This window comes from Agrilus planipennis, unplaced genomic scaffold (assembly GCF_000699045.2).
Source record: "Agrilus planipennis isolate EAB-ADULT unplaced genomic scaffold, Apla_2.0 scaffold82, whole genome shotgun sequence".
Lineage (NCBI taxonomy): Eukaryota > Metazoa > Arthropoda > Insecta > Coleoptera > Buprestidae > Agrilus > Agrilus planipennis.
In genome coordinates, this window is record NW_020442454.1 from 1,122,205 (window position 1) to 1,132,436 (window position 10,232).

A 10,232-nucleotide genomic window follows, 5' to 3' on the forward strand; every position below is an offset into this window, starting at 1 on the left:
CGATTTCAAGCAATACAACATTAATTCTTATCCAATCAGGTACCTTAAATACATTGTCCATTTAATATACATCAATATGGCCCTCTACAGCACGTAATTTAAATGAATATTTTCGAAGATATTACAGACTTAAAATGCAGGGACATAGCGGTTACGGCGGTACCTGCCGGTTTGTATTGTCTAATGACAAAAAAGTTGTGAATGTTGTATAAAAAGACATTCTGTAGTATACTTAGTATGTTCAGGGGTGTCTTTTGAAAATTTCCCCTCCTCGATAATAAAATCTAAACAAAACGAAAATATATTTAGTATCAGCATTGCACCCGTGCGAAACTGGGGTGGGTCGCTAGTTAATATATAAAACAAGAGGAAACGAGAACTTGGTGAAATGCTTCATTAAAAAAAATAGGATAAAAAAGTAAAACAAAAAAAGATCGGAACAAAATAACGAAATATTTAGATTATTATATGGCAAGATGAATATTATTGCAAATTTGCTTGTTATTCGTAGGACCCAAGGTAGACGGGGGGTAAATCCCGTTCCCCTAACGACGACCTGTAATGATAGGTAAAACCATTAGGTCTTGTTTACCTTATTTTTCTAGGAATTTGGTTTCGCTGTAATGTTTGGAACAAACGTTAAAAATTGTATTTGAAATTGGAAACTAATCTGCAGGTGTGACTTGAAAACCATGTCGCAAAACAGCATAACAGTTTAAAAAATACTACACATGCCAATAATAGTGTTGACAAATAACATGTTATGAAACTTAAGTGAAGTATTTTCTAGGGAATGTAAATGTGATGTGTGTTTATATACCTCTTTGCTCCCTCGGAAAGTTGAAACATCTTAACAAGTTTTAGTAAATAATTAATCATTGGAAATGTCTTAATCCCCAAATGTCACTGGGTATGACGTCAAGAGAAAGGAAACTAGTGAAGAAATTGTTGAATTGCTAATGAGTAAGAACCGCACGTCACGTTGTCTTGTGTCGTTCGCAGATGACATTATCAGCGTCGCATTTACGAAGTTTTTTGTCCATAGGTATTCTGCGGTCACGATGACAGAAAAAGGAAAGAGTGCGAAAATAGGATTTGTAGATTCAGAAAAAGCTTTTGACAATGTTAAATGGAACTAGATGTTAAATATGCATAAAAATGTAGGGATAAAATACAGAGATGGAAGAGCGATAGTTTGTATAAAAAGCAATAGGCAGTTATACAGCTGAAGCAGCAACGTAGAGAAGTAAATATTAGGAATGAAGACAAGGATGCACACTATATCACCACTACTATTTAATCTATACATTGAAGACGCGATCAAGATCATTAAAAACAGTACAACTGTAGGGACAGATATACAGGGTCGAAAGATTAGTATGCTTAAATTTGCAGATGATACAGCACTATTAGCTTTAAATAAAATGGAAGCGGTATTGACAAAACAGTCTTGTATGAAAATAAATAACAGTAAAACAAATACATTGGTATACAACAGAAGAAAGAGCGAATGTAAAGATACGAGACAAAATATTAGAAGTGGCTGATTTTAAGTATCTAGGAAGTCAGATAAGTTAGGACAGAAGGAGTAGTAAAGATTTAAAGCGGAGGATAGCGCAGGGTCGAATCGCCTTCAATAGAAAGAAGTCACTTAATGCTCACGAACGGTTAATTTAGAAATTCATAAAAGATTGTTAAAGGTGTACGTTTGCGACTTTGTATGGGTTAGAGGCGTTCGAAATGCTGTTTTACTGGAAATAGGCGAGGTAGGTTGATAGGATACCTTCTCAGGCATGAAGGTCTAGTCAGAGACATATTAGAGGCAGAAAGAGGATGTGGGATGTTGTAGTTTTAGGGAAATGCAAAGATTAACTCAGGATAAGAAGGAATGTGTCCAATCAGTCTTAGGACTGACGATCTTATGATGATGACGGTAACATTATTGTATTTTCCATTTTGCATTGTCATTTAGATAATATTGGCCGTGAATACAATGATAGACAATTGCTTTTAATGTGAATTATGTGGAAGAAATATTTAACTGTGAAGGATGTCGGTATCGATATTAAATTTATGAACGAAGTGTGGTGCTTATCGATAAGATGATGCGGAGTAGATGAAGAGAGAAAATTTGCTATTTTTTATTATTTTAACGTGAAGTGAAAAATGCTGAATATGTTATGTTAATTTAGAATCGCTTTATTTATTTCGAATACTGCGAAAGATTGCATAGATGTAAGATAAACTACACCATTATTTCTTGTATTACTAGTGAACCGTTGTGCTCGTTACCGCGCGCATTCAATGCTTTGCAATTCTGCTATACTTTTTGAAGGGTTTCAAATTAAAGAAATTTGATTTCTTAAAGATTCACTAAAGATCAGATGTTTTAGCTTACATTTCTCTACATGTTCATAAACTATTTGCTTAAAATGATCAGAAAAACGGTATATTTCAAAGCTAAGGTAAAACATACATTTAGAAAAAAGTTGGTACCTAGTTGGAATTATGTTAACTATGTAAGCAGTCTTATTTGTTAAAATTTAGCCCAGACAAAAGAATTGTTTTATTTTATTAATTACTTAAATTATTTTTATGGTAATGATGCAGTTTACGTTACTCTCTAAATTGCTTTCTAGTGTTGTAATGCGTGAATTCATACTATAAGTAATCTTTGACGAAAAGACGTTCCGACTTCATTCTTATATTGATGTTAAAGGAAGATTCAAAATTTGCAATAACGTGAGTTCAAACCCCGTTGTATTGTTACATAGTTGTTAGAAAGGAAGTTACAACTGTATTATCGGAACTTAATTTCCCCATCTCGTACATCATTTCTCAATATTTTTAAGTATTCTACATTCTCATAATTTGATGTTTTTGGTTTACCTATAACTTTCCGCGTATTTGCGCTGCAATGGTAAATTTGCATTTTTTATTATTGTTTTCAGTGGCAGATTATCCATAAGGCAAAGTAGGCATATGCCTAGGGGCGCAAGGTTAAAAAGGGGCGCGCGCGGAAGTTTTTAAACCTAAAAAAAAAAATAAGGAAGTACCTNACATGTCAAAATCTTCTGTCACACAATGATAAAGAAAAGACGTATGTAATAAAAAACAATAAAACAAATAACGGATGTCTTACATTATATTTAAATAATCTATTAAATTTTTGTCACGAACTTTTTATTAAATGTTCTATTAAATTTATTTCTTTATTTTGTAAATATTAAATAACCAATAATAAATATTCAACATTGATAATTTAATAATATTTAGTATTAATTATATTAAATAATGATATTTTAATTTATATCAATAAATAATACATAGGGATAACTAACCTCAATTATATTGGAGCACTTAAAAAAGTATTTTAGCACAATTTTTTCACTAATATTCACAAATAGTAAATAATATTAATCCAAATATTCAATTTAAATCACTACTGAATATATTTTATTGCCACATATATAATTCGCACTTGTATGAAAATAAAACACGTGTTGTGACTGTAAAAACTAAAACCATGTGGATAAATATTATAAATAAATATGAAAACAGTGATCAGAGGCGACAAGCGTACCAACATGCGCGACTAAGAGAGGTTTTATTTCTATTTCGTTGGTAGCTTTTTTCCGAGACTTAATGAATTCGGTTGAGTGGGCAACTTCATCCTGTAAATTTTGTGTTACAGTGATGCGCGCGCATCTTGAAATTTCACTCTCATCAGTTTTTCTTAACGCGCCTAAAGAAGTATAACTTCAAAAAATTATTTGGATCAAAGTTGTACGTGTACCACACAAGATTCGAATTGGTCGAGCAAGTTGAATGAATTATCGTTGCTTGCTGTTGATAGACGGGCCACAGAGCTCTTTGTTATTAAATTTGAAAGAACCAATCAAATCACAAATAGAATAGACAATGTGGCGTCCGAAATTGATCAACCGCGTCCATCAAATTTAAATACCGTGTACTATAGGTTCTGTTCTACTTCTTTTCCTTCATTTGCATCAAATTCAAACAACTACAAAGATGGAACCTTTTCTTCTTCCCTAAAGTCCAACAGTGCACGGATGCAATATGTTGCTCCTTTTTGCATAATATGCGATCCTTGGATTCTAAATAAAGCACACGAGCGAACGTAAGGTTTACAGTCTGTTCATCTTGCACCTCCGCAAAAGTGCGAGATTAATGTCGGCAACGAAACCCGTCGTTTACAAATACACGACAGGTTCATGTTCTCGGTCGTTTTTGTCGCTTCTCACTCACACTCTCGACATTCGTTGCTATTTTCTTGCATTGCACTGTTTCGTTGTTTCTCCAAGATTTACGTTCTGTTGAAAACTTCTGGTTTTGTTTATTTACGTTTATTTGTAGTGCAAACTTTTTAAAATCACTTTCTTGACAATTATCTACGGTCTGCGTACATACTTGTATGTTACTTGTTACATTATCTTTCTGGAGTTAAGGAAAGCATTTTAAGTTCCATTTATGTATACTTCGTCATATCCGTGAAGCTAACGTAACAAAGTGATCAAAATGTATTTTGAAACTACCGGAATTAGAACCTTTGTTAGATTTTGATTAATTTATTTAGGTTGCTGTTACTAAGCTATAGGCCAAATCATGGCCCGATCACCGTTTGATCACAGTGAAGTAAACCAACCACTGGGTAGCATACATTTCTGGAAGGATTCACATTACAAGGGTGCGTTTTTAATTTCGCGGAAAACGTAGGAAGGTCATACGAGGGTGGATTGATAAGTTTCCGGCCTGACCAAGAAAAACAAGGTTTTTAAAAATTTTTTTTTTTTATTTCTCAACATAATCTCCTCCAAGGCTGATACATTTCTCATAGCGGTGTTCCAGTCTATTAATGCCATCTCTATAGACTGATTCGTCAAGCTCCTCAAAATAACCATTTACAGCTTCGATTACTTCTTCATTGTCCGCAAATCTCTTACCGCCAAGCCATTTTTTGAGATTAGGGAACAGAAAATAGTCACTCGGGGCTAGGTCTGGAGAGTAAGGAGGGTGCGGCATCAATTCAAACTTTAGATCGTTGATTTTAGCCGTCGCAACGATTGACGTGTGCGCTGGTGCGTTATCGTGATGAAACAAGATTTTTTTCTTCGCCAGATGAGGTCGTTTAATTTTCACCTCGTGGCTCAAACGTTGCAATAAGTCTGCGTAGTATTGACCAGTGATAGTATTACCCTTTGCAAGGTAATCAATGTATATAATACCTCTTGCATCCCAAAAAACAGTAGCCATAACCTTGTTCGCCGAAAAAATTGTTTTTGCCTTCTTTGGAGTTGGTTCCCCTGGTCCAATCCACTGTTTAGACTGTTCTTTGGTTTCAGGAGTGTAGTGGTGGACCCACGTTTCGTCAACGGTTACGAATCGACGCAAAAATTCGCTTGGATTACGCTTATACAATGACAAATTTGCGGTAGAAATGTTTTTTCGAATCAATTTTTGGTCGACTGTTAGCAAACGCGGCACCCATCTTGCACAGAGCTTTTCCATATGCAAATGTTGGTGCAAAATATGTTGCACACGTTCATATGACATCTTACAGGTCTCAGCTATCTCACGCACTTTCAATCTGCGGTCTCCCAGCACTATTTGATGAATTTTTTCGATCATATCTGGAGTTGTGACCTCAACGGGGCGTCCTGAGCGAGGCCCATCAGAGGTGCTCACACGACCCTTTTTAAACTCGGAAACCCACTGCTTAACGGTTGAATATGACGGGGAGGATGTCCCCAGTGTTGAGTCCATCTCTTTTTTAATTTCCTTCGGCGTTAACCCCTTCAAATAAAAGTATTTGATGACAGCACGATTTTCCTGCTTTTCCATTTTTACGAAAACCACAGAGGCGTCTTGTTCAGCGTGCTGTCAAACCTACACTAGCAAGGAGATCGGGCTGAAACTATAGCTACAAGCTATCCAAGGATGGTACTATAGAATGTCACCTCAAGGTAGGCCTAGTGGCGTCATCTCTTGGTTAGGCCGGAAACTTATCAATCCACCCTCGTATATAAATATCAAGTTTTATCGTAAGTCACTCGGAAACAAATTGAGAAAATCGAGTACCGCACTATTATGAAGTTCCTTATATACCAAGCAAGGAAAATCAGTTCAAATCATACTGGAAGAGATGTCTTCCGTTTACGGGGACTCTTGCCCAGGTAAAACCATGATTTACAAATGACATACCCTCTTTAAACAACGCAGGGAATCACTTGAAGACGACCCACGGTCAGGCCGGCAGATCGAGGTGACCACTCCGGAAATCATTCAAAAAATCGAAAAATTAATACTGGAACATGCCCAACTTAATAAGAAACAGCTCGTAGAAAAATGGTAGGAGTATTAGATACAACCATTTTTAAAATTCTTCACGACCATCTTGGCATGACTAAAGTCAGCGCAAGTTGAGTGCCGAGAATGCTCACCCCGTCTCAAGAGTGTTCTCGCGCGTTTTTGGACCTCTATAGTGAAGATAAAGATAAAGTATTGACTCGAATTGTTACTGAAGACGAAACTTGAGTTCGTCATTATGAACCTGAGTCCAAACAGGACTCTATGCATTGACACGAAAAAAGGCACACCACCATCCAAGAAGTTTATAAGGTGTCAGAGTCGGCTGGGAAAACCATTACGACAGTCTTTTGGGTCTCAGAAGGAATTTTGTTGATTGATTATAAAGATAAAGGTGTCTTAATAACCGGAGAATACTATGCTTCAATCCTAGAGCGGTTAAAGGAAGCAGTCAAAGAAAAAAGAAGAGGAAAAGTGACCAAAGGTGTTCTCCTTCTGCATGAAAACGCGCCTGTTCACCAGTGCCGTGTTACGATGGCTGTCCTGCAGAAGATGGGCTTTGAAATTTTGGCTGACTTACTCTACAGTCCTGACCTAGCTCCCAGCGATTATTACCTATTCTCAAACTTGACAAAAAGTCTTCGTGGAAAGAAATTTTCAAGCGATGAAGAAATGAAGGATGCAGTTTCGGCGTATTTTTCAGACAATGACAAAACGTTTTTTTTTTTTTTGAAGGTATACGTATGTTAATTGTGAAAGATCGGAAAAATGTATAAGGGTAACAGGTGAATATATTGAAAAGGAAAAATAAATTCGTACTTTTATCTCCGCTTCGTACCCCCCATTCCGCGAAATTAGGCAAGCCCACTCGTATAGGGCGCAGTACAATCACTGTTCAGCGAATTGATCGCACCGTGACTGGGTCGTTGGCATGAAACCGAAAATGTGTGCATGCAGTTCGACTCGGTCATCGTCAAAACATCTGTACAACTTTAGTGGAAGTTTAACTTTTTTATACAGTGTAGCAGAAATAATTACCGTACTTTAGAGGGTGTAAACTAGATACAATAAACAATCGTACGGTAAGTTCAGCAGCGTGGTTAAGGCTTAATAATTTTTAAGAAAATTACAATCATTTACAATCCGAAACCGGCTCTGTGCTCTAATTGGCAAGATAGGTGTGAAGTGTCTACCGAATGGCGTAATATCGAATAAGTTAAATAATCATTAGTTGGTAAATGAGCTTCATCTGGATAATTATGATTTTATTACATCAAATTTTCACATCACCGTTGAGGTGTTTAAGTTAATTTACTCCAAAAATTTCGCACTGCACATTTGCCTAAATGCGAATTTGCTTCGCACCTTATGGAGAAAAATTAAAATTCTGTCCAGCGTGAAGTAAATTTGACCGTAAACAACATCCCATGAAAAAAGTAGACTATAACACTTTTCTTTCGAAACCATCGGTACAAATCCACTCGCGGATGAAAATCAGTTTTAAGCAAGACTTGCGCTCGTTGCAAATGCTAAGGATGCAGCAATTGCTCCTTTGCCACACTATCACATGGGAAGAGCCAATATTCCCTGCTGTTTTACCTGTACAATTTTAGGGGTTATCTTCTTTGAATTCAAGGAATTTGTCTCTACAGCGGCGATATAGTTTAAACCCGTAAGTACGTATCATATTACATTACCGTAACAGCAACTGTTCTACGTGACTCACCGACACTGATAGTTGATGCTTTATTGCTGAATTAATTTATTGAATTGTACATCTAGTGTCTCACATAAGGTTTAAACGTTGAAAGAATAAATGGCTGCTAGAGATTAGTTGTTAATATAAACACTCTGAATCACACTTAATGTTATCTAACAGACAAACAATACACTACTACACCGATACTGGTATCTCTAGCTGATTGAGTGTAGCGTTGTGGGCCATACCTATTTCTTTACCAGGGCCGGAATTGAATTTACCTATACTTTCAACTACGTTTTTCTCGAAAACGGTGAACTTTCTGGCATACTAACATTTACTTAATTGTAATTAGGATCATCATTTTTTACCATTTGTAAATTCTGTCTACGCCACTGTTTCCGGCTTGTTTTTTAAGCCACTCCTGCAGCTCCCAATTGCCGCTAAGTATCTAAATAGTTTTAATTTCTTTTGAAATACTTAATTCCCCCTTGTGGTCAACTTAATACGTGGTAAGTGTTGAATTTTTGCGCCTTGCAGGTTAAAAAAATGAACTTGAATTGCATTGAATGAACTGCTTGAATTGAATGAGTTAAACTACTTTCTGACTTAAAATTTTAAACTTAAACTTTTGGGTGTTTCATTCTCACTGGACTACGCCGGAAGGTAGGGCGGAAGTCAGGCTCCTTTCAGGAATCGTGAAGATAATGAAAGATTATCCGTGGAATATTACTGCCCCAGCATTTACCTAAGTGATCCAAGGAAACCACAGAAAAACTTGGATCGAGGCAGACGGACCCGGAATCGAATCGCGTCCTCCCGAATGCTAAGCAATGGTCTAAATCTCTAGGCCACGCCACTCCGTTTTCTGACTTAAGTTACATACCTACTTATTTATACTAAGTACTACTACAGGGGTAGAACTGCCATCGATAAACAGAGATGGTAACGCCCATTCTGGTCTGAAAATATTCAAGTCACAATTTGAAGATGCCGAAACAGCGGGTGCTTGCAAAGTTTAAGAAGGTAATTGCACTTATTTGGGAATAATTCCTTCAAAATGTGATAATAAAAATTTATACAAACTAACAACTATCATAAACTAATACAAATAGATAACTTAACTTAAAGAATTTCTTCAAAATTACAAAATATGCACAATAACTATATATACACGTACCAAAGACCGAACACCGGAGTTCCGTGAAACACATTTTAGAAACCGCTTCTCTAGACCATCACCGCTTAAAAGATCTACAAACGCGAATTGATGTAAAATCAACGTACAGACAATATACTATTATTAATGATATTTGCCGCTACATAATTGCACAAAGTAATATTTCAGAATGTTTGACTGACCCAGAATTTAATGTTCTTTATTAATTTGATTTGGGTCTATTACGTATAATTGAAGCCGCGTCGTAGATTCAGCTTTAGATGGACTTCATCACACATTTTGAAATACAGCAGTTAGCAGCAAATATCAATAAATGGTGGAATACAGTTGTACTGGAGTTGGAAAATATAATGGCGCATTTGGACAAAACGAGCGAATTTTCACTTGTTATTCTATAAGTAAATATTTTATTGTTGTGAACGTTTAACGAGTGGTCTCTACCGTTGGTTAGTTTTGACCGTCTAATGCCGTAAATAAAATCATTCTGTTGGCGTAAATGATCGAAAATTGCACCAACAAATCGAGGTCATTGCCAACAAATGCAAACTCTGCTCCGTCCACACGTGAGCTAGCATTTAGTCGCGGTTTTTCTTTTAATGTGCCTATAAACACCGAGTAACAAGCAAAACAATAGGACTATACAACTAAAGATTCCTTTTAGATAGATTTGAACACAAAACCGTCCTACAAATACATAAATTTTTACGTTATCTATAGGGTTGTTCGGAAAGTCATTTTGTTTTTTCCCGACAGAGGATTTAATTGTATTCTTTTGCACCCAACTTCAAATTTAAGCCGTATAATTTTTATATGCTTTGAGAGCTCATATAGCAAGGCTTGTGTGTCAAAAATTCCAATTAATTCTACGCAGTAGTTTTTGGTTGGTACCCTTTTAAATATGGAGAGCGATAAGCAGCATTTTCGACATATCTTACTGTTTTACTACAGAAAGGGTAAAAATGCTGTTCAAGCCAGAAAGAAATTGACTGATGTGTATGGAGAAGGTGTGTTGACAGTACGCCAGTG

At 36.2% G+C, this 10,232-nt stretch overlaps 1 protein-coding gene across 2 annotated transcripts in view; it reads left to right on the plus strand.

Moving 5' to 3' along the window:
* Positions 1-10,232, plus strand: part of LOC108736556 (extracellular sulfatase SULF-1 homolog) — a 263,736-nt gene that overhangs the window by 131,013 nt on the left and 122,491 nt on the right. The gene's annotated exons all lie outside the window — the stretch shown is intronic.